The sequence below is a fragment of the Haematobia irritans genome, chromosome 4 (genome assembly GCF_050003625.1).
Source record: "Haematobia irritans isolate KBUSLIRL chromosome 4, ASM5000362v1, whole genome shotgun sequence".
NCBI lineage: Eukaryota > Metazoa > Arthropoda > Insecta > Diptera > Muscidae > Haematobia > Haematobia irritans.
In genome coordinates this window covers 103,768,814-103,795,367 of record NC_134400.1, presented here as the reverse complement: position 1 = coordinate 103,795,367, position 26,554 = coordinate 103,768,814, and the positions used below count along the sequence as shown (strand labels likewise).

Here is a 26,554-nt window from a genome sequence, read left to right as displayed (position 1 = left end):
CGGGCGAAAGCTATATATTAGAGATATATCCAAATCTGAACCGATTTCAACCAAATTTGGCACGCATAGTTACAATGCTAGTTCTACTCCCTATGCAAAATTTCAACTAAATCGGAGCAAAAAATTGGCCTCTGTGGGCAAATGAGTGTAAATCGGGCGAAAGCTATATATGGGAGCTATATCTAAATCTGAACTGATTTGGCTGATATTTTGCAAGTTCTTCGAGACTCATAAAATATTCGGATGTACGGAATTTGAGGAAGATCGGTTGATATACACGCCAATTATGACCAGATCGGTGAAAAATATATATGGCAGCTAAATATACCTAAATCTGAACCGAAATCAATAGGGATCGTCTTTGAGCCGAAACAGGACCCTATACCAAATTTTAGCACAATCGGACTAAAACTGCGAGCTGTACTTTGCACACAAAAATACATCAATAGACAGACATACGGACAGACAGACAGACGGACATCAATAGGGATCTTTGAGCCGAAACAGGACCCTATACCAAATTTTAGGACAATCGGACTAAAACTGCGAGCTGTACTTTGCACACAAAAATACATCAACAGACAGACAGACAGACAGACGGACATCGCTAAATCGACTCAGAATTTAATTCTAAGCCGATCCGTATACTAAACGGTTGGTCTATGATTACTCCTTCTTGGCGTTACATACAAATGCACAAACTTATTATACCCTGTACCACAGTAGTGGTGAAGGGTATAAATACACATTATATCCGCATGTTGCAGCTTATTAAATATTGTATGAAAGGTAATCGACATGTTCAACTAAAAAACAGGAACTTGTGCCAAATTTGAAGACGATTGGACTTTGACTTGATCACAACAATGTGTTCACAGACAGACGGACGGGCATGGCTAGATCGACTCAGGGACCCACCCTGAGCATTTTTGCCAAAGACACCATGTGTCTATCTCGTCTCCTTCTGGGTGTTGCAAACATATGTACTACCTTATAATACCCTGTTCCACAGTGTGGCGCATGGTATAAAAATCTTGGGACATTTCCTCTACAGTCAAAAAAAGGTTTACTTGGATCCAAAGATTTTGACCATTCTTTTTGGTATTGATTCCGAGCCAAAGATGCGGCTTCTTTAAAATAAAGAAATTTTTTAGAGACCTATCTGGCTTTAAATCTAGGACCAATAAAATAAAAATTAAGATGCAGACCTTATTTATCAAATGTTCACTCTTTTTGCGGTTTATTAATGAAGGTACTCACGTACAAAGAAATGCCAGTTTAAAAATACAAATTATAACGGATACTTCAAGGTAAAAAATGTTCTCTTAATTCAAAAAAACTTTAAAACAAAGACGCTAAATCCTCGAAATAAGTCTTAGCCTATATTTGAAGCGTTTTTATCTTAAATCTAAAGTTTCAATATTTCAGTTAATTTAAGGACAATTTCTTTAAATCAAAAATGTGTTTCCTTACTTTAAGGAAAATTAGCCTTAGTTTAAAGACATGGGACTTCAACGAAGGGACGCAAATTTGCAAAATTTGTGACCTAAATTTACTGAAAAAATTCTTGAAGCAAAGATTATAAACTTTATTTTAATTAAAATTTCATTATTTTAAAGAAATGTGTTCTTAATATTTTGTAAATTTCGCATCCTCAAATTTCGGTTGCTTAATCTTTAATAGGTTAGGTGGCAGCCCGATGTGATACCACATTGATGAACTTCTCTCTTATCACTGAGCTGTCCGATTCCATGTTAAGCTCAATGACAAGGGACCTCCTTTTTATAGCCGAGTCCGAACGGCATTCCACATTGCAGTGAAACCACTTAGAGAAGCTTTGAAACCCTCAGAAATGTCACCAGCATTATTGAGGTGGAATAATCCACCGCTGAATCGAACCCACGACCTTGTGTATGCATGGCGGACATGCTAACCATTGCACCACGGTGGCTCCCGCGTAATCTTTTTTAAATATTTTTTTCAGTGTAGATTGAATATATCCAGCAGGGAGAGGGACCCTCTCCGATCATATATCGAAAAATAAAGTGGCGGATCTTTGTATAGACTCCATCTTCATTTTGCACTGAAAATGACCACCATATCGGAGAACTTTGGCCCAAGTTTCAAAAGATCGAATTGTGGTGGTCAGCTCCCCGTTGTTATATTAAAAAAATCCCTTAATAATTGTAAAACCTCTCCCACGTATTTCAAGTTAATCAGAGTAGTTTAGTTTTTATACCCTAAACCACATAGTGGTCAGGGTATAATAAGTTTGATCGGCCAAAAAATGTGCCTACCAGAAATATTGATTTTAGACCCCATAAAATATATACCGATCGACTCAGAATCACCTTCTGAGTCGATCTAGCGCTTGGTGTCCGTCCGTCTGTCCATGTATTTGTTATTCACAGGATTCCGGTCGCAATTATTAACCGACTTTGATGAAATTTGGTACAAGGAGTTTTTTGGGCACAAGGAAGAACGCTATTGAATTTGGAAGAAATCGGATCAAATTTAGATATAGCTCCCATATATATGTATCGCCCGATTTCGACAAATGGGGTCACGTTGCGCTTTTATTCAAACGGATCGTCACCAAATTTGGCAACAGGTAATCTTTTCCATCGCCCTTCAAGTCTGCAAAATTTCATCGAAATCGGTTCAGATTTAGCTATAGCTCCCATATATATGTACCGCCCGATTTTTCTAAATTTGGCCATAAAACCCTTATTTATCAACCGATCTTACTCAAATTTGGCTAAATGTAGTCTTTCACAGCACTAACTATATGTGCAAAAAATCATCGAAATCGGTTCAGAGTTAGCTATAGCTCCCATATATATGTACTGCCCGATTTTTCTAAATTTGGCCATAAAACCCTTATTTATCAACCGATCAAATTTGGCTAAATGTAGTCTTCTATAGCACTAACTATATGTGCAAAAAATCATCGAAATCGGTTCAGATTTAGATATAGCTCCGATATATATATATAGCCCGATTTTCCCAAATTTGGCCATAGAACCCTTATTTATTAACCGATCTTATTAAAAGTTGGCTAGATCCAGTCATCTATAGTACTAAATATATGTGCAAAATTTCATCGAAATCGGTTCAGATGTAGATATAGCTCCCATATATGTATCACCCGATTTTGAAAAATTCGGCCCTAATAACCTTATGTTTGACCATACAGGCCTCATTTCTTAACTGATCTTACTCAAATCTTGCACAAGGTAACCTTTTGTGGTATTAATCAAATCAGCAAAATATTATGCAAATTGGTTCAGATTTAGATATAGCTTCCATATATATGCATCGCTCGATTTTCCCAAATTTCACCATAGTACTCTTATTTATTAACCAATGTTACTCAAATTTCAAATTTTGATGTACTAGCCGATCGCTCTTATACGTACTTGTAGCTCTTACATAAGAATGTTGCTCGATTTTTACAAATTTATATTTATTACCCACACTAATTTAACGATTTTCTCTTTTTTAATAATGGGCTCAATATTAGTGGCATACTAACTCCGTAGGTGCAATATCAACACAGCCAGTGTTGCTAGAAGTAGGGGAAATTCCCTATATGTAGGTTTTTTTCTAATATTTAGCGTCTTGTAGGGACGTAGGGCCACAATGTATCAACACAATTTGTAATAATTTTTACATTTTGGTGGCTCTAAAGGAGGAAATTAGAAGCCGGCAAGGCTTGATCTTTAACAATGTGTGGTAAACTTTATTCATGTAGAAAATTTTGTCAACATTTTATTTCTATAGAACATTTTGTCAAATTTGTATTTCTATAGAATTTTTTTTTTTTCAAAATATTATTACTAAGAAAATTTTCTCAAAATTTTATTTCTGTGGAATTTTTTCTCAAAATTTTATTTCTATAGAATTTATTGTCAAAATTTTATTTCTATAGAAAAATTTCTCATAAAAATTTGTTTATAGAAACTTTTTCCAAAATTTTATTTTTATAAAGATTTAGCAAAAAAGATTACTAATTTGGGTAGAATTCTACCAACTGTGGCAACCGTGGTGGTAATACAAATTTATATTCTAAGTTATATACGTTGCATATTCATGTTTTAATATAATAAAGTACTTAGAAACATTTTTGTTTTGCAAAATTTTTTAAATTTAACGAAAAATATAGTAGGGAAAATTGTTTGGGAATGTATGGAAAGTAGGGAACTTTTTTTGTCCTTGTAGGGTAAACCGAACATTTTCCCTGGCAACATTGACTATGAGCTATAGTCCGATTGACACAAAGCACCCATAGACATGTACCCCTTAATTTTCTTAAATATGCAACTATGGTTTTTCTCCCAGACCTATATGTTACCCCACAAATGCTTATTATACCCTCCACCATAGGATGGGGGTATATTAACTTTGTCATTCCGTTTGTAACACATCGAAATATTGCTCTAAGACCACATAAAGTATATATATTCTGGGTCGTGGTGAAATTCTGAGTCGATCTAAGCATGTCCGTCCGTCCGTCCGTCTGTCCGTCTGTCCGTCTGTCCGTCTGTCCGGCTGTCCGTCCGTCTGTGGAAATCACGCTAACTTCCGAACGAAACTAGCTATCGACTTGAAACTTGGCACAAGTAGTTGTTATTGATGTAGGTCGGATGGTATTGAAAATGGGCCATATCGGCCCACGTTTACGTATAGCCCCCATATAAACCGATCCCCAAATTTGGCTTGCGGAGCCTTCCGGAGCAGCAAAATTTATCCGATCCGGTTGAAATTTGGTACGTGGTCTAAGTATACAACCTCTAACAACCATGCAAAAATTGGTCCATATCGGTCCATAATTATATATAGCCCCCATATAAACCGATCCCCAGATTTGACCTCCGGAGCCTCTTGGAGGGGCAAAATTCATCCGATCCGTTTGAAATTTGGTACCTGATGTTAGTATACGGTCTCTAACAACCATGCAAAAATTGGTCTATATCGGTCCATAAATATATATAGCTCCCATATAAACCGATTCCCCGATTTGACCTCCGGAGACTCTTGGAGGAGCAAACTTCATCCTACCCGATTGAAATTTGGTACGTGGTGTTAGTATATGGTCTCTAACAACCATGCAAAAACTGGTCCATATCGGTCCATAATTATATATAGCTCCCATATAAACCGATCCCTAGATTTGACCTCCGGAGCCTCTTGGAGGGGCAAAATTCATCCGATCCGTTTGAAATTGGGTACCTGATGTTAGTATACGGTCTCTAACAAGCATGCAAAAATTGGTCCATATCGGTCCATAATTATATATAGCTCCCATATAAACCGATCCCCAGATTTGAACTCTGGAGCCTCTTGGATGAGCAAAATTCATCCGATCCAATTGAAATTTAGTACGTGGTGTTAGTATATGGTCTCTAACAACCATGCAAAAATTGGTCCATATCGGTCCATAATTATATATAGCTCCCATATAAACCGATCCCCAGATTTGACCTCCGGAGCCTCTTGGAGGAGCAAAAGTCATCCGATGCGGTTGAAATTTGGTACATTTCGTTAGTATATGGCCTCTAACAGCCATGTAAAAATTGTCAAATTTTATTACTATAGAAAGTTTTGTCAAAATTTCATTTCTATAGAAAGTTTTGTAAAAAGTTTATTTCTATAGCAATGTTTGTCAACATTTTATTTCCATAGAAAATTTTGTCAAAATTTTATTTCTATAGAAAATTTTGTAAAAAATTTATTGCTATAGAAAATTTTGTCAACATTTTACTTCCATAGAAAATTTTGTCAACATTTTATTTCTGTAGAAAATTTTGTCAGGTTTTAATTTCTATAGAAAATTTTGTCAAAACTTTATTTCTATAGAAAATTTTGTCAAACTGAATTATATAAAGGGTGATTCTTTTGAGGTTAGGATTTTCATGCATTAGTATTTGACAGATCACGTGGGATTTCAGACATGATGTCAAAGAGAAAGATGCTCAGTATGCTTTGACATTTCATCATGAATAGACTTACTAACGAGCCACAACGTCGAATTTTCAGTGAATGGGCCCTAGAAAAGTTGGCAGAAATCCGCTTTTTTATCGACAAATTTTGTTCAGCGATGAGGCTCATTTCTGGTTGAATGGCTACGTAAATAAGCAAAATTGCCGCATTTGGAGTGAAGAGCAACCAGAAGCCGTTCAAGAACTGCCCATGCATCCCGAAAAATGTACTGTTTGGTGTGGTTTGTACGCTGGTGGAATCATTGGACCGTATTTTTTCAAAGATGCTGTTGGACGCAACGTTACGGTGAATGGCGATCGCTATCGTTCGATGCTAACAAACTTTTTGTTGCCAAAAATGGAAGAACTGAACTTGGTTGACATGTGGTTTCAACAAGATGGCGCTACATGCCACACAGCTCGCGATTCTATGGCCATTTTGAGGGAAAACTTCGGAGAACAATTCATCTCAAGAAATGGACCGGTAAGTTGGCCACCAAGATCATGCGATTTGACGCCTTTAGACTATTTTTTGTGGGGCTACGTCAAGTCTAAAGTCTACAGAAATAAGCCAGCAACTATTCCAGCTTTGGAAGACAACATTTCCGAAGAAATTCGGGCTATTCCGGCCGAAATGCTCGAAAAAGTTGCCCAAAATTGGACTTTCCGAATGGACCACCTAAGACGCAGCCGCGGTCAACATTTAAATGAAATTATCTTCAAAAAGTAAATGTCATGGACCAATCTAACGTTTCAAATAAAGAACCGATGAGATTTTGCAAATTTTATGCGTTTTTTTTAAAAAAAAAAGTTATCAAGCTCTTAACAAATCACCCTTTACGTATTTAATCGGCCTTTTTTTTGTTTAATATATACCCCTTATGGACTAACTTACAATTTAGAAGACAGTGTTAAAAAGTTTTACGATACCTTGCCATCGGCAAGTGTTATCGCAACCCAAGTAATTCGATTGTGGATGACAGCCTTTAGTAGAAGTTCCTACGCAATCCATGGTGGAGGGTACATAAGATTCGGCCTGGCCGAACTTACGGCCGTATATACTTGTTATTACTAATTCTGTAATGGTGGTTTAGGGTATGATATAGTCGGCCCCGCCCGACTTTCTACTTTACTTACTTGTTTTTTACTGCACTTAAAAATAAGTCGGGCAAAGTGGAGGACCCCCTCCCTGACCAAATAAAGGAAAGGATTATTGTCTACACGCCTCCTTCAACCTTTCCTGTAAATTTTAAGCAAATTGGAGCAAATTTTTTCAAAATGTCGGGCAAGGGGGAGATCCCGCCCACATCCAAATATGAGGTACCCTATTTTCACCACGTGATTACCTATGACCACTATGTTATCTGAAAATTATATGTACATCGGTTAAGCCGTTTCCTAATTCAGAACACTAGATGCCCACCAATGTGGGATGTAGCAAAAAAGTATGATACATATTGACCATGGTCAGTACTAGGTTTGTTACTACATACATCTTCTTCTCTCATTTTAACAAATTTTTTAAATAAAACTTTCGTTTGTGTTGAGACAAACGTTTCACGAAAAGACTAAAGTATTACGGGTTGGCTACACTGTAATCGATTCGAGAGATCAGCTCCACCTAGATTTGCATACTATAAATGCACTTATGATACAATCTTTTCTGCGTACATGAATGCATCATCCCAGTCTTAGTTGTTTTCCAAAATGTGTAGTAAGGTGGAGATATCACACGTACATGTATTTGCCATGCCACCGCATTCGCCTAAAGAATGTGTTGCAACATACATACGGATAAAATCAATTGAGTAAATCAAGTTAAGCGCTTGACATATCATGCACTGGCACCCATCTGTGCATCTGAAACTACAGGTTTATGAATGCACGAGCTTTAACGTCAAATACGAGTACTTTCAGATATAGAGGGCCTTTAACCCCAAAGCAAATATAAATGACGTAGACTTCGACTAGGAAGAAACGGGCTACCAGTAAAAAGAGCACTGACAAAAACTTGGTTGGGATACCAAACTTGTAATACAAAATTATGTTATTGTAAATTTGGCTCATCTCGAAGCAGAAGATCAATCAAAGAGAGAAATTAAATAATAATAAAAAAAAAATAAAAAATAAATTAGAAAGTTGGGCGGGGTCGACTATATCATACCCTTACCCATCACTACTGAATTAGTAAACCTAAGCATTTGTAGAATATCATTGAAAAATGTTTGGAATAAAATCCGTATGTAAGAAAATTGAGAGCACATGTTTATGGGAGAAATGACTGATATACTTTATTTTACAACTACCACTAATATTGAGCCCATTATTAAACAAGTAAGTAAAGCAGAAAGTCAGGTGTCGCCGACTATATCATACCATAAACCACGCCTACAGACTTATTAAACCTAAGCATTTGTGGGGTATCATTGATAAAGATTTGGAGATTAACCGAATTTCCATATTTAAAAATACTAAGAAGTACATATGGGCGCTCTATCTTAAAATGCACTGAAAAAAGCATACCCAGTTCCAAAGATTTTGTCCTTACACTAATGATTATGGTATTGATTCCGAGCCAAAGAAGCGGAGAATTGGAGTAAGGACACCTTTAAGACACAATCATCTTTTAAAATTAAACTTTGCGTTCTCGATTCTACACGCAAAGAAAAAACACGTTTGGAAAACGTGTACCGAAAACGTTTTTCTTTTGTTAGAGTTTTTTGAATTGCTTCGAAAATTTTAAACTTATATCACAAAAATCAAACAGGCCGAATTTTATGTACCCTCCACCATGGATTGCGTAGAAACTTCTACGAAAGACTGTCATCCAAAATCGAATTGGATTGTGGTATCTTCAAACTTCTTAACATCGTTTTCTAAATTGTGAGTTAGTCCATACGTGGTATATATTAGACAAAAAAGGTATGTATAGGTAAGTCTACAAATAATTACGAATCGATATGGACATTTACACGGTACGTAGAGAGCCAGAATTGAAATATGGGGTCGCTTATATGTGAGCTATATACAATTATGAACTTGATATTAGAGGTTTGCACGTGAGTAATATTTTACTCACGCTCACTCACGACGGAGAAATCTTATTCACGCACACTCACGCACGACGTTTTTTGGTAGGACTCACGCTCACGCACGCTCACGACAAGAAAATTTGTACTCACACACGCAAATCTTTTAAATGCCGTGACTCACGAAAAATGTCGTGACTAACGAAAAATTTCGTTACTCACGAATAATTTTATGAGTAATTTACCTATAGAACCTGACTGAAAATATGAGTATGATTAAAATCGAGAGCGTTATAAAACTTTTAACACTTAGTATGTCACTAAAACGACTCACGCGTGAGTCACGAAAATGTTCGTGAGTCACGACAATTTCGTGTCACGTGCACACCTCTACTTGATATAGACCAATTTTTGTGTGATTGGGGATCTATTTATCTGAGGGCTATATATACCCAGCAAAAAAGTAATGATGTCGCCAAAAAGTAATGAAAATGTTCTTTTTGGATCCGGAAGTGGTGCAAGCGATGAATTTAACATGGGCTTATCATAGGTCGGAAGTCCTCCATTTCAACAGTCGTAGCACTGAATTTGCATTACTTCTTTAGGTGTGACCCGAATTCAATGTTTTGGATGTAAATTACAAAATTCTGTGATATTTTGTCACATAAATAATTTTTATAATTTTTTTTTATAATTTTTAACAAATTCTAACGCTTGTCAAATATTTTCAAAAATTCACAATTTTTCAGATAGGATTTAGCATTTTTTCGACAAAATTTAAATGATTTGTACCATTTTATGAATTCTTACTCTGTTATTAACCTATTTGAAACAAAAACAAGTAAGTAAGTCTAAAGTCGGGCGGGACCGACTATATTATACCCTGCACCACTTTGTAGATCTAAATTTTCGATACCATATCACATCCGTCAAATGTGTTGGGTGTTATATATAAAGGTTTGTCCTAAATACATACAATTTTTGCATGGTTGTTAGAGACCATATACTAACACCATGTACCAAATTTCAGCCGGATCGGATGAAATTTGCTTCTCTTAGAGCAATCGAAAGCCAAATTTGGGGGTCCGTTTATATGAAAAAAGTTTAAAAAATTTAATCAAAAGAACTTCCTGTGTATTTAAAATAAATAACATCTTTGGGAGGGCATTTTTGGAAGTGTTTTTAATAATATAATCTGCTTTTTTATCTAACATAGACTCTTTATGAGCTAGTTTAAAATTTAGAAGACAATCTTAAGAAGTTTTAAGTTATCTTGACACAGGAAAATGTTATCTTAACCCAAGTAGTAGGGATCCACCGTGGTGCAATGGTTAGCTTGCCCGCCTTGCATACACAAGGTCGTGGGTTCGATTCCTGCTTCGACCGAACACCAAAAAGTTTTTCAGCGGTGGATTATCCCACCTCAGTAATGCTGGTGACATTTCTGAGGGTCTCAAAACTTCTCTAAGTGGTTTCACTGTAATGTGGAACGCCGTTCGGACTCGGCTATAAAAAGGAGGTCCCTTGTCTTTGAGCTTAACATGGAATCGGGCAGCACTCAGTGATAAGAGAGAAGTTCACCAGTGTAGTCTAAGTGAGCCTGATACATCGGGCTGCCACTTAACCTAACTTAACCTAACCTAACCCAAGTAGTACGATTGTGGATGAGAGTCTTTGATGGAACATTGTAAAAAAATCCATAAAATTCGGCCTGACCGAACTTTAGGCCTATATATGTATTATTATCAGAACGATTGAAGACCTTTACATGATAGTAGAATGTAGAATACACTTATGCCAAGATAGCTTCTTGCTACGCCTGTCCGTTGTTCTCTATGGGTGTGTGGTTAATAGTCCCCGTAAGAGATGTTATTCCTGGAAATGGATTTATATTGTTTTTTATGTAATATGGAAAGTTTTTCGCACACGTCTCTTTTCGTTTCTTTATTTATGTATTTCGAGATGGAGATACCAACCGACCAAATGTGTAAACATTTTCAACATATACCGCAAATTTAATAGCATCGAAAAGCAGCTACGAAATATCACCGTATTATATTTTGCGAACGAGAGTCTATTGATTACATCCACCACCAGTAGCAGGAAGGGGTTTATCCCGAAAACCAAAAGCCGTATACCAAGGACATCACTTGAAGTGAGCCTTTCTTGCTTTATGCTGCACAACATACTGAGTATGGTATGTCATTCACTCATTGCTGCTGGTCAGAGGAATATGACTTAACTACATGACTAACGGATGCACTAAAAATTTATGGATAAATTGTGGCGAAATTTTTCACCACATCTCATGCTAGTGCTGCACACAAAATTCATTATATACTGCAAAAAAGTTTTGTGTAGTATCGACAATAATATAACTGATATTTCGGGACATAACATATGTATTAATAGAAACAAATTTCTATATTTCTTTTAAGAACGTTTGTATTAAAGTAAGTAATTCTAACTGCGGTTGAAACAAAAACTGTCCCTCTACACTGGTACACGGAAGAAAAAGACTGTTGTTCATATGTTTCGGTGTAAAATTTTAACAAATTTTCAAAAACTAGCATAAAGGGTGATACGGTCAAAATTTGGTTAAAGGAAAACGCGTGTAAATCGGTGAAATCGTTTATTTAAAAAATCAAATTAAATTTCCTTTTCAAGTTCAATTAGTATAAAATTCAGGAAAAATATTAAGTTACGCTTTCGCTTTTCCAAATCCGAATTGCCGGGCCTCACGCTTGACACCTGTCATCAGATTTTGTACAGCCACCTTGTCCACCTTCTTCGCCGCAGAAAGCCAATTTGCCTTGAACTGCTGCTCGTCCTTAGCAGTTTTTTTGGTCTTCTTTAGGTTCCGCTTGACAATAGCCCAGTATTTCTCAATTGGGCGGAGCTCTGGCGTGTTGGGAGGGTTCTTGTCCTTGGGAACCACCTGCACGTTGTTGGCGGCGTACCATGGCCTTTTTACCGTAATGGCAAGATGCCAAATCCGGCCAAAACAGTACGGAACAACCGTGTTTCTTCAGGAAAGGCAGCAGACGTTTATTCAAACACTCTTTCACGTAAATTTCTTGGTTGACAGTCCCGGAAGCTATGAAAATGCTGCTTTTCAAGCCACGGTACAGATGGCTTGCCAAACCAGATATTTCTTTGCGAGCTTTGACAGTTTTATGTGCTTGAAAATATCTGTTACCTTTCCCCTTCCTTTTGACGTATAAAACTCCTGTCCCGGAAGCTGTTTGTAGTCGGCTTTGACGTAGGTTTCGTCGTCCATTACCACGCAGTCAAACTTCGTCACCATCGTCGTGTACAGCCTCCGGGATCGCGCTTTGGCCGTCGTATTTTGTTTATCATCGCGATTTGGAGTCACTACCTTCTTGTAAGTCGATAGTCCGGCTCGTTTTTTGGCTCGATGCACGGTTGTAGACGATACACCCAGCTTAATTGCGGCATCTCGGAGAGAGAGGTTAGGGTTTCGCTTGAAACTACCGGCAACTCTCTTTGTCGTCTCAGCGGCTTCCGGTTTTCGATTTCCCCCCGATCCAGACTTCTTGGCTGTCGACAAACGTTCCCCAAACACTTTAATTATATTTGTAACGGTTGATTTGGCAACTTTTAGCGATTTTGCCAGCTTTGCGTGCGAGTAGCTCGGATTTTCGCGATGCGCGAGCAAAATTTTGATACGCTGCTCTTCTTGCTTGGACGGCATTTCGACAACTGAAGAGTGCATTCCAAAATCTAAATAGGAGCAACATTCTACACATACACACCTTCAAAATGAGTGGTGTTCAGGTTTTTTAAATGCAAAATTGAAAGAAATACGTCAAGTTTATATTGACCAAATTTTGACCGTATCACCCTTTAACATATTTGCGACATACACAGTCTTACACAAGTTTACATACGGTTTAAGAAATTGTATTTTCTTTAATTATTAAAATATAATAAAATATGCATATATATGCTTTAGATTTTGTAAATTAATTTGAAAAACAAAGTATTTGTCCATTTTCAAGAAGATGTTTTTAGTCTGGATTATAAACAACAACAAGAAACATGTTTAGTTATAAGGTAAAAACCTCAAGGGTATGTAAACTTATGTGAGACTGTGTATATGTTAATATGTAAGAACGTTTTATGTTTGGGATATAACATTTTTATACCCTCCACCATAGGATAGGGGTATATTAACTTTGTCATTCCGTTTGTAACACATCGAAATATTGCTCTAAGACCCCATAAAGTATATATATTCTGGGTCGTGGTGAAATTCTGAGTCGATCTAAGCATGTCCGTCCGTCCGTCCGTCTGTTGAAATCACGCTAACTTCTGAACGAAACAAGCTATCGACTTGAAACTTGGCACAAGTAGTTGTTATTGATGTAGGTCGGATGGTATTGCAAGTGGGCTATATCGGTCCACTTTTACGTATAGCCCCCATATAAACCGATACCCAGATTTGACCTCCGGAGCCTCTTGAAGGAGCAAAACTCATCCGAACCTGTTGAAATTTGGTACGTGGTGTTAGTATATGGTCTCTAATAACCATGCAAAAATTGCTCCATATCGGTTCATAATTATATATAGCCCCCATATAAACCGATCCCCAGATTTGACCTCCGAAGCCTCTTGAAGGAGCAAAATAAATCCGATCCGGTTGAAATTTGGTACGTGGTGTTAGTATATGGTCTGTAATAACCATGAAAAAATTGGTCCATATCGGTCCATAAATATATATAGCCCCCATATAAATCGATACCCAGATTTGACTTCCGGAACCTCTTGGAGGAGCAAAATTCATCCAATTCGGTTGAAATTTGATACGTGGTTTTAGTATATGGCCTCTAATAACCATGCAAAAATTGGTCCAGATCGGTCCATAATTATATATAGCCGATGCCCAATCACACAAAAATTGGTCCATATCGGTTCATAATCATGGTTGCCACTCGAGCCAAAAATAATCTACCAAAATTTTATTTCTATAGAAATTTTTTTCAAAATTTTATTCCTATAGAAAATTTTATCAACATTTTATTCCTATAGAAAATTTTGACAAAATTTTATTCCTATAGAAAATTTTGACAAAATTTTATTCCTATAGAAAATTTTGTCAAATTTTATTTCTATAGAAAATTTTGGCAAAATAGAAAATTTTGTCAAAATAGAAAATTTTGTCAAAATGTTATTTCTACACTCAAAAAAAGGTTTACTTGGATCCAAAGAGTTTGACCTTCCCTTAAGGATTTTCGAGCCAAAGATGCGGCTTCTTCAAAATAAAGACATTTTTTACGGACCTCCCTGGCTTTAAATCTAGGATCGATAAAATTAAAATTGGATACAGATCTCATTCATCGAGTTTTTATTTTCTTTTTGCGATATATTAATAAAGGTATTTATGTACAAACAAATTCCAATTTGAAAATCCAAATTATGCCAGGTACTTCAAAGTAAAAACAGTTTTATTAATGCTAAAAAAAAAACTTTAAACCAAAGATGCAAATCCTTAAAATAAATCTTAGCCTATATTTGAAGCGTTTTTATCTTAAATTTAAAAATTCAATATATCAGTTGAGTTAAAGACGATTTCTTTAAATTAAATATGTTTCCTTTATTTTAAGGAAAATTTGCCTTACTTCAAAGATCTACAACTTCAGCAGAGAGGCGCAAAATTTCAAAATTGTGTCCTAAATTTAATGAAATGAATTTTTGAAGCAAGGATTATAAACTTTCTTTTAATTAAAATGTCATTGCTTTAAAGAATTTTGTCCTTAGCATTGCGTAAATTTTGAGTCCTAAAATTTAAGTTGCATAATCTTCCATTATAGGTCAATATTTTTTTCAGTGTATAGAGAATGTTGTCAAAGTTTTAATTCTATTGAAAATTTTGGCCAAATTTTACTTCTATAGAAAATACTGTCAAAATTTTACTGTGTCAAAATTTTATTTCTATAGAAAATTTTGTCAAACTTAATTTAATCGGCCTTTTTTAGTTTAATATATACACCCAGAGAAGGAATATGATCACTTCAAACATGTTTTAAGAGCAAAATGTTATTTTTGGGTGGTGACCATGTAACATGGTTTTCGCAACCATGTTATTTTCTCGGAAATCATGTATCTGATTTCGACAAGCAGGTTATATTTGACGAGAAACTAACATTTTATTGACAAACATGTTACATGGTCACCATAAAAAAATAACATTTTGCTCTTAAAACATGTTTGAGGTGATCATATTCCTTCTCTGTGTGTACCACGTATGGACTGCCTTGCAATTAAGAAGACGGTGTTAGGGAGTTTTAAGATACCTTGCCATCGGCAAGTGTTACCGCAACCCAAGTAATTCGATTGTTGATGACAGGTTTTAGTACAAGTTTTTATGCAATCCATGGTGGAGGGTAAATAAGCTTTGGCCTGGCCGAATTTACGGCCGTATATACTTGTTTTTACTTGACACATACATGTTTATAGGCAATTTCTAAATTAATATATGTTTGCACCCACACATATTATATTAAAAAACTGTTATGTCCCTAATACAATATGTTCTAACATATTAACAAATATGTTGCAAACATGTTATGTTAGTTTGTGAACATTATATGGTTGTACTGAAAAATAATTTGCTAAAAATTTGAGTTCCAAACATATAATTTTTAAACCGAAAGATATGAAAAACAGTCTTTTTCGTTATTGTGGCCCCAGAAGCCAGAATTTCAGCCTAATTTGCTTCAAATTGATAGTTTCGTAAAGTGTACCGAATTTGGTTGAAATCAATTCAGATTTAGATATAGCTCCAATATAAATATATATTTCGCCCGAAATGCACTTATACACCCTCAAAAAAAATCGCTTCTTTAACATATGTTCCAAACATATTTTGCAGGAAGCACATATATTATTGGATACTGCCGAAACATTAATATGTTTGTTTTATGTGAACATATTATATGTTTGGAAGCATTTTGAGCCCAAAAATATTATATGCTTGGAAGAATTTTTCCCAAAGACGATTGTGTTCATTCCCTAACATACTCGTTATTTTCACTTCCACGAAATATTTTAATTCTTGGCACCTTTTTCTGTAATACAAATAATGTTGAAGAAATTATTCACTTTTATAAATTTTTTAAATTTTACCTTTCGCCTGCACGGAGAATCGAACCGAGGACCATACAGTTTGTAAGCCAACACACTATCCACTGGGCTACGTAGCTGTTATGGTCACCAGTAGATAATTATCGTTATAAGTTACATTTATATAGCATAGTTTGCAGCGCCCACGAGCCCATGCAAACATAACATTATTTAACAGAAACATACATTTGTTTGCCACGTGGAGCAGTGGTTAGCATGTCTGTCTTGAATGCAAAGGGTCGTGGGTTCAATCCCTGCTCCCACCGAACAATTTTTACTTTTTTTTAATTTGCACATTTATATTTATACTATATAAAATTTTTATAATGAAACTTCGAAATGTGGGTTATTAAAGATTTATAGTCATTAACAGTGCTTGATATAAACGAAATTGACTGATTTTTGGATAAAATATTATTTTTTATTGCAAAAATAACAATTTTGTAACAAAAAACTGTTTTTGGTACAAAACTTTAAAATTTGGAAGGAATTCAAAAACTCTAACAAAAGAAGAACGTGGAGTCGAGTAGTAACATACATAAATAATTTTGTAATATAAACATACATTTATTTAGGCGTGAACAGTTTTTTACTAGCATTTAACACCATCGGTCTAAAATGCCTTTTATTTTTCTTTAATAATTCATTTTAAAGAAAATAAACTTTTTAAATTGTTTTAGCTGCAAAACTCGAACTTAATGCCCGCTTTTATATTTGAAGGTGTCCGTCAACTCCTCTGGGACTACTTATTAATAAATAGGAACTAAACTTTGTTTTTATACATTTTACTGTGTAATTTTTCACTATTTCCTCCTTATTTCATTTTACTGTCCCAACTCTAAAAAGAGTATAGTGCCCTTTCGTTATTTTTATGAAGACCCCTGATTTCTTTTAACGCACCAAGAAAAAAAAATGTGCCCATAATGCCAAAATGATAAACAAAACACATGTCCACACATACATAAAATGCTGCTCACACATGCTTTTTTTCAAATGTCTATTCTCTTGGTTCCGAATATCCATTCTCTTTATTCAAATTAAATAATATTTAGACTTAAGCATATCAAATTTTTGGCCTTATCATAAAACAGTTTTCCGAAACAACATACAAGCAGTTTCACAAAAATGTCTCTCTTTGGATTCTTTCGCTGTGTTATGTTGATATCTTTCGTCAACTCTCCCGGTTTCCATCTCTATTTCTTTCTCTATACTCTCTCTGTCGCTTTGGATAAAATATCACAACATATGTATGTTTAGTCGAAATTTGTAAATTTATATATGTTTGCATTCACACATATGATTTTTATGAAACATTTATGCCCCAAACATAATATATTTTAACATATTGACTTAGATGTCCCAAACATTTAGTGTTAGTTTAGGAACATTACATGTTCACACTTAAATATATTGTGTTTTAAAATCTTGCCCGAAACACATTTTGTTTATATCGGAACATATGAAAAACATATTTTTCTAACAGTGTATGAACCCAGAAGCCAGACTTTTGCGATGTTATCTAAAAATTGCGTGAGATTTAAATGTTTTCCATATTTCTTTAGTAAAACTACCCCCAGGACACTATCCGACTTAGATTTGGTAGAAGTCTAACAAAATTTGTTCAGATCGAGTCAGATTTAAATGTATGTATTTGAGACAAAACTTTTATATATAGCACCCAATACATTGGACGGATTTGATATGATATCGAAAATGTGGATCTACAAATTGGTGCGGGGTATAATATAGTCGGTCCCGCCCGACTTTAGACTTTCTTTACTCGTTTTTAATTTTATTTCTATAATAAATTTGTCAAAATTTTTATTCCTGTAGAAAATGTTGTCGAAATGTTATTTCTATACACAATTGTGTTGAAATTTTATTTCTCTAGACAATTTTGTCAACATTTTATTTCAGACAGACAATTGTGTCGAAATTTTTTTTCTATAGACAATTTTGTCAAAATTTAGTACTATAGACAATTTTGTCTAAATTTTAATTTCTCATACTCCACATCCCTGTTTCGGACAGCAATTTATTTTGATTGTTGCGATTGTTCATATGTTGCTTTTATACCATCATATTCCATATTCGTTGCAATTACTCTATATAATATCAAGAAGTCTTCAAAATATATTTTCTGATATATATCGCATCAGTAATTTTAGCTGTCATGCATCTCCAACACCGCCTACAATCGCAGAGATATGATATTTAAAGATTTTTAGTGCATTTACAACCATGTCAACTCGTCTATGAAATGTATATGATTATGTATTTGGGGCAAACGTAAATTTATTTTAAAGCTTACAAATTGACTTGTCACTCAATTTATAGAGAATTACGCTCATGTCAGAGTTATAAACTTGGTGACAACATCTGACCGCAGTGACACAAAGCAAACACTGGACACTTTACCCCTAAATGCATGTGAACTTAGAGAGCATCGTAGTTGCTATCATCGTATTGGAGCTCATGTTGTTGGCAGAGCAGATAGGACATGCAACAATTTGAATGGTAATGTGCATTAAACACACACACACACACACATATAGAGAAATGTTCAATACCACGAAAGTGCATGCAACTGCAACGCAAACATCAACATATATGTCAAGGATACAATGGCATAGCTGGTATATGCACTGGCGTAGCTAAGAGGCAGCCAATCACCACGCAAAAACAAACTTAGCCCCCCACTTCCAGAATCTTTACCGGATTTTAAGCTTAGCTACCCAGCAAAACACGTCGCCAAAAAAGCAAGTGAAATGTTCTTTTTAGATCCGGGAGTGGTACAAAATTGGCGCAGAAGCGATGAATTTAACATGGGCTTATCATAGGACGGATGACCACCATCTTAACAGCCATTGCACTGAATTTGCATCATTTCTTAATGTTTGATCCGAATTCAATGTTTTGGATATGCATTAAAAAATCTTGTGATATTTTGCAAAATAAATAATTTATATCATTGTTATACCCTCCACCATAGGATGGGGGTATATTAACTTTGTCATTCCGTTTGTAACCAGAGATGGTCTGTATCAAACTTTTTTAGGTTTGCGACTGTCGTAAAGTTGTAAACGTCGTAAACGTCACATACGCGTCGTAAATGTAGAAAAAGTAAAAAAAGTCGCAAACTGAAAATACTTTAGTCGCGTCAGCTAGGCAGCGAATGCGATGATATTCAAGACGATGGTATGTGCGAAGAAGTTTCAATTCTTAGGAATATTCACAATTTTCGGTTTTAGTCCCCGCATTTTCCCTATTGCCTTTTGCACGAGTACAGGGTAACCGTGGATTTTCTCGTCCTTTCTTAGCTTTCAAGTTCAGTCTCCTGTCTAATAAAGGGTGATTTGTTAAGAGCTTGATAACTTTTTTTTTTTAAAAAACGCATAAAATTTGCAAAATCTCATCGGTTCTTTATTTGAAACGTTAGATTGGTCCATGACATTTACTTTTTGAAGATAATTTCATTTAAATGTTGACCGCGGCTGCGTCTTAGGTGGTCCATTCGGAAAGTCCAATTTTGGGCAACTTTTTCGAGCATTTCGGCCGGAATAGCCCGAATTTCTTCGGAAATGTTGTCTTCCAAAGCTGGAATAGTTGCTGGCTTATTTCTGTAGACTTTAGACTTGACGTAGCCCCACAAAAAATAGGCGTCAAATCGCATGATCTTGGTGGCCAACTTACCGGTCCATTTCTTGAGATGAATTGTTCTCCGAAGTTTTCCCTCAAAATGGCCATAGAATCGCGAGCTGTGTGGCATGTAGCGCCATCTTGTTGAAACCACATGTCAACCAAGTTCAGTTCTTCCATTTTTGGCAACAAAAAGTTTGTTAGCATCGAACGATAGCGATCGCCATTCACCGTAACGTTGCGTCCAACAGCATCTTTGAAAAAATACGGTCCAATGATTCCACCAGCGTACAAACCACACCAAACAATGCATTTTTCGGGATGCATGGGCAGTTCTTGAACGGCTTCTGGTTGCTCTTCACTCCAAATGCGGCAATTTTGCTTATTTACGTAGCCATTCAACCAGAAATGAGCCTCATCGCTGAACAAAATTTGTCGATAAAAAAGCGGATTTTCTGCCAACTTTTCTAGGGCCCATTCACTGAAAATTCGACGTTGTGGCAGATCGTTCGGCTATTCATGATGAAATGTCAAAGCATACTGAGCATCTTTCTCTTTGACACCATGTCTGAAATCCCACGTGATCTGTCAAATACTAATGCATGAAAATCCTAACCTCAAAAGAATCACCCTTTATAACCCCAAGGTATTTTGCACACTTACCAATGGGAATTTCGATACCACCTAAGAAAATAGGATTGGCCATGGGAAAACTTTCACAAATTTCTGCAGAAACTCACAGCGAATGCTGTCAGACTAAATTAAAAAATGTTCAGGATTTCTTCTATTCAAAATTTGGTTTTCTACAGTAGGTTTACGACTTTTGCGACATACGTATTATACCGTCGCAAATGTATGTCGCAAAAGTCACAGTTTGTGACAGGCCAACCCTGTTTGTAACACATCGAAATATTGCTCTCAGACCCCATAAAGTATATATATTCTGGGTAGTGGTGAAATTCTGAGTCGATCTAAGCATGTCCGTCCGTCCGTCCGTCTGTTATATAGCCTCCATATAAACCGTTCTCCAGAATTGACCTCCGGAGCCTCTTGGAGGAGCAAAATTCATCCGATCAAATCATATATTATTTTTTTATTGCAAAAATAAAAATTTTGTAACAAAAAAAGGTTTGCAATTTTCGAAGAAATTCAAAAACTCTTACAAAAGAAGAACGTGAAGTCGAGTATATATATATATAAATATTTTTCCATCGAATCCTAAGGTTAACGATAACCATTCAAAAGCACATTATATTTAAATTCTAAACAGTAATTTTAAAACAGCACATAAATTTATTTTGGTGTGAACAATTGTTTGCTAGCATGTAACACCATTAATTTAGAAATACAAATAAATATGAATTTTTATTAACGAATAATTTTGTACTTAATTTAATTCTTAAGGCCGGTATAAATTGACATTTTCACGTTAAAATGGCCATGTTTACCCTTTTACTTTTCTTTAACCCTTTCACTACTGATGTCCACCTGGAAGGACATGATTTTGAGCGTTGATTATTCGTTATCCTGGTACGTTTTATTTAAAATTTTTGTTGGAGTATGTTAAGGGGGTCCTTCTAATATTAACTTACCAGTTTTATATAGTCGAATATGTGTTTCGTCAATTTTATGCAAGTTTTTTTCTATGAAAAACGTGAAATCCCCATTTTTTATAATTTCTGATATTGCCCTTGAGCAGTTATGGTGACCTATTTATAGTATACAATTGTTGATTTTTTCTGTATGATAGGAAGTGTTATTTAACAAAAAGGACATAAAAAATTGAAAATTGGGTGTACGGTATATGCAGGGTAAATCGATTAAGTCATGTCCTCTATAGTGGACATCGGTAGTCAAAGGTTGCAAAGTTCATACAGACATTTAAATAGTATTAGACAAAAATATGTAACATGAAATGGCAAAATTCGAATTTATTGTAAAACAGAATTTATATAGGGTACTTCAAATTCCATATGTATTGTAAAACTATTTCGAAGAGTTTGAGATTTCATAGAATTCGACCCAATTTAAGGAAGTAAGCATCAAGCACTCAAAAATCTCAGTTTCAAGGTCGCAAAACAAAAAACATTTTATATAATATATAATAAAACAATACCGTTATCATACTCCAACAAATCTTATAAGAGTAATGGGCACGACTTTGAGAAGGTCTACTGCACATTACCCCATAGACAATAGATTTTACATAGATGATCCACTATTCTCTTTAAAAAAATGTGTCAGTTCCAAAAATTAATTTTCTGACATTTCGTTTTGATTTTTTCGTTAAGAGTCAGTTCCAAACATTCATTTTCCGGCATTTGCTTTTGTGTTTTTCATAAACAGCAATGCTGCTCAAAATAAATTTTATATTTTTTCGGTTTTGGTCACAATTCTTTGCTCAAATATGAACTTTTAATATATTAATTTATTTATAAATCCACTGGTGCATCATAAACGTTCTAATTTTGTGTAAAATTGGAAACTACAAAAAAGGAAACGAAAGAGAATGTTTATTCTTAATCTTCCGAACTGTCAAACATAGTTTGACACCCATGGCTCATCTATGTAAAATCTATTGTCTATGCATTACCCTTGAAAGCACGGTGGACAGATTTTTTGGGAGAGATACCCAAAATTTCGAAATCCATGTTTTTGCACCTATCATATGAAATAACTCTACATTCTAATACATGTATATACTACATAAATAAGATATATCCAGTGGTAGCAAAACAATTTTTTAATGTTTTCGAAATGAATAGAAAATTGAATAACATTATCTTTTGAATAGGAATAATGAAATGAATATAGTTAATTTAATAGCATAAAATGAAAATGTGAATATTTTTCTTATTTAGCGTCTAATTTCATACTATAAACCTACTAAAAATAAGAAAGAAAATATTATTTTGAAACTTAGTAGAAAGATACATATTAAATAAAATTAATTACATTAATAAAATTAATTACAAGTGAATTGACTCCGTTGACTACCAATGTCCACTCAGGTGGACATCTTACTACACACACGCAAACGTAAGTACACACCAAAAAATTGTCGTTTTGTACTATTTAACACTAGAGTAAACTAGTTTTGAAGAAAAAAAAATTTTTTTCAATGGCTACTTTTACTTCGGTAGTGAAAGGGTTAATAATTTCTTTTAAAGAAAATAAACTTATTCAATTGGTGCTTTGGATCTTTCCCCACCATGTTATTATACAATTTACCGTAAAAAGTTGTAATGTTATTCTGGGTTTGCAGCTGAAATGAGAAATAATTTTAGCGGCAAAACTCGAACTCAATACCCGCTTTTATTTTCGAAAAAATCCGTCTACTTGGACTACTCATTCACAGAAAAATCTGAAGCAAAATAAAAATCAATTATTGGCATAATTGAATGAATAAATTATATCAAATACGATTTTTATTAAGTCAAACATGAAAATAATTGGTTAAATGAAAAACTGGCAAAAATATCAAAATTCAGTGGTAATTGAATTCACAACACATCAATTACTATGTTCAATTGAACCAAGTATAAAAGTTATTGATTTAAGTATAATGCGTAATTGCCTGATAAAACTGTTTATGACGTTGCTACGTAACGAAAAATAAATTAATACAAACAATAAAATGTCATTTATTGTTATTATTAAGAATCTTCTTAAGAACATGGTCGAATTTACCCGCAAATAAACCGTGGTATCGGTACCGCGATTCGAAATGTTAACATTTACAAACATTTTTGGCGCACCATATTGTATTTTTATCGCAGGTAAGTACCTTTATCTAAATACCAGTTTTTTTTGGTCAAGCGCGTTTTTTGGAAACTACACTGAAAGAATTCTCTTCGTAAAAATGAACATTGTGAGTCTAACCTGTGACGTGTTGGTAGAATTCTTTCTCTCTCTCAAGCACATTCAGGTAATACTCATGTACGTTCACGCAAATATAACTTTTAAAGACGATTAACGGTTCACAATTTTTAGACTCACGAGAATTCTCGTGACTTCGACTATTAGTCGGGATCACGACGAAAGTATCACAGCACAAACTTTTTACTATGGAAAGTTAATTTAATATATTTACCCCCATTTTCATAAAGCTCCGTTAGTGTTCCGTTAACTAACCAACTTTTAAACCGTATTATAGACGAAGCTGTCATCCTGCCTTTATATTCCATAGGCCAGTTAGGAACTTAACTGGCGAAAAAATTTCAGTTAAAGTTAACCGGAGAGAAGATATTTGCAATTTACTTTCTGTTAACTGGCAGTTAAAGCCTAACGGAGCTACATGAAAATGGCCGTTAGTACATATTTCTATGTTCGTAAAATTTTTAAAATTCGCTGAAAACTTTAATAAATAAGCTTTGGAATATATATACAATTACATTCTTTCTATTTTGTTTTTACAATTAGGTCGTGTACACGTCAAATTGCCCTATTAATGGATATAAGCCGACTGTCAAAAATATGTGGCCTAGAGGAAAATGTGTTTACTTCGAAAACGGGGATTTCTTCCCAGCAACAGAAGGTAAAATCATGTAAAACTTTGAAATATTTTCGAAACTTTGAAATGAATAGATGTTTGTATTACAGAAGAACAGGATGCCTAAACAAATCGCATATAAATGAGGAAGATTTGGGAAATTCCAGCAGGTGATACAGATATTTCAAAAACTGTTTTTTCTTTGTGAGTTAGCCTTTTAAATACGTCGTTTATAATGAATATTCTGTATTTTTCTACCAAACATGTACTTCGCTGTATTTTCAATTATACATATTTTCAGAATTTCTTTTTTATAATAAAAAGCATTAAACCTTTTTTCAGAGTGTATTTGTATAATTTTCTTAAATTAATATAGATTATATAGTACAAAGATTGTATTGATTAACATCGTAATAAACACAATTACGATAGTAATTGTATAGGTTACAAAATTCTATAAACATTGTACTCAGTTCAATTACGACTGTAATTGAAAACACTTTATATACTTCAAATACTAATGTATTTGGATTGAGTACTATGTCATTTGAATATTTTGACAAATTCCAATTACATTTATACTCAACGCAAATATTACTTCATTTGAAAATAGTTTTATGACAACCTTACGATTTGGGTAATTGGATTTACAATTTTCGTCATAAGCTGAAAATCAAATACAAAAATAATTGAATTCACAATTTTTGTATTTGATTCAATTATTCACTTTTTTCTGTGTTAATAAAGAGGAACTAATCTTTGTTTTTATAGATCTTCAAAGGTCGATACTTTCAATGAAGTCGTGTTGTCGTTATATTTAAGTGATTTCACTTAAAAATGGGTATCATAACATGAAAGAACAAATTTTGGACTAAGGTCAATTTGACTTTAATAATTCAGAAAAATTCTTTAAAACTAATGAAACTGTCTTTAAATTTGTTGCATTTTTGCATCTTGACTACAAGGCAAAAATCATTAAAAAATAGGATATGTTTTTCAATACTTTATTTTAGAGACATTTTTTACTTGAAACATAGCATAATTTCTACTGGAAGTCTTGTTATTAACCGACATTTTATAGCATATGAAAAAAAGCTGAAAAAGCGAAAAATTGAAATGTGCTTCGTAGAGTCAAGTACACAAAACCCCATTTAAAAGAGAATTGTGTCTTAAAAGCATCCTTACTTGTATTCTCCGTTTCTTTGGTTCGGAATCAATATCAAAATTGTTAAAGTGGAGACACAATCTTTGGAACCGGACATGCTTTTTGTTCAGTGTATAGTGCCTTTTCGTTAGTTTTTATGAAGATCTCTTTAATTACCTTTGTTTGAATATTTTGACTTACTCGTCCTACGTTCCGATTTGTTTTGAGGAAACAAAAAATTGTGCCCGTAATACGACAATGATAAACAAAACTCATGCTCTTTTTTTCAAATATATTTTATCTTGGTTCCGAATGAATTTTCTATCCGAATACTCATTTTAATATTTTACTTAAGCATATACAATTTTTGGCGAAGTCTTATATCACAACATATATAGTTTTACTCATAATATGTAAATTTATACTTGTTTATATTCACACATAGTATTTTTCCTATTTTTAATGAAATTTTCTTTGTGTATATTTATTTGTAATGCGCCAATTGGTTACTTTCATTATTTTACTTCCAGCATACACTTTGTCTCTCTTTGTAAATACATATCTGTTTATGGGCTATTTCTAAATTAATATATGTTTGCATCCAAGCATATTATATTTACAAACATTTTATGTCCCAAACATAATATGTTCTAACATATTAACATATATGTCCCAAACATATTATGCTAGTTTATGAACATTATATGTTTGCACTCAAAAATATTGTGTTTAAAAATTTGAGTTCCAAACATATAATGTTTATACCCAAACATATGAAAAACAGTCTTTTTCGTCCGTGCAGTCTTCAGTAGAAGTTTCTACGCAATCCATGGTGGAGGGTACATAAGCTTCGGCCTGGCCGAACTTACGGCCGTATATACTTGTTTTTTAATCACACAAACTATGGTTGTGTTAAACGCAGTGGGCGCATTCCAATCGTTGACCAAAGGACAAAGCGACATATTCTCCAACTTGCTGCCAATGAAAATATGAGCTGCAGAGAAATAAAAGTAGAATTGGGTCTGAATGTGACTAGACAACGAATTCAGCAAATTATCAAGCATGATATATGACTAAAATACGAAAATAAAATTCCTAAACCGCGGTTATTTAACACAACACC

At 34.4% G+C, this 26,554-nt stretch overlaps 1 protein-coding gene and 1 long non-coding RNA gene across 7 annotated transcripts in view; one reads left to right on the top strand and one right to left on the bottom strand.

Annotated features, from left to right (window-relative positions):
• The window catches only part of LOC142236755 (uncharacterized), an 825,257-nt gene that overhangs the window by 385,462 nt on the left and 413,241 nt on the right, over positions 1-26,554 (bottom strand). The gene's annotated exons all lie outside the window — the stretch shown is intronic.
• Positions 23,373-24,628, top strand: LOC142232744 (uncharacterized). The gene is made up of 3 exons (XR_012721190.1): positions 23,373-23,574; positions 24,218-24,332; positions 24,398-24,628. It is a non-coding gene; the product is annotated as an uncharacterized LOC142232744 (long non-coding RNA).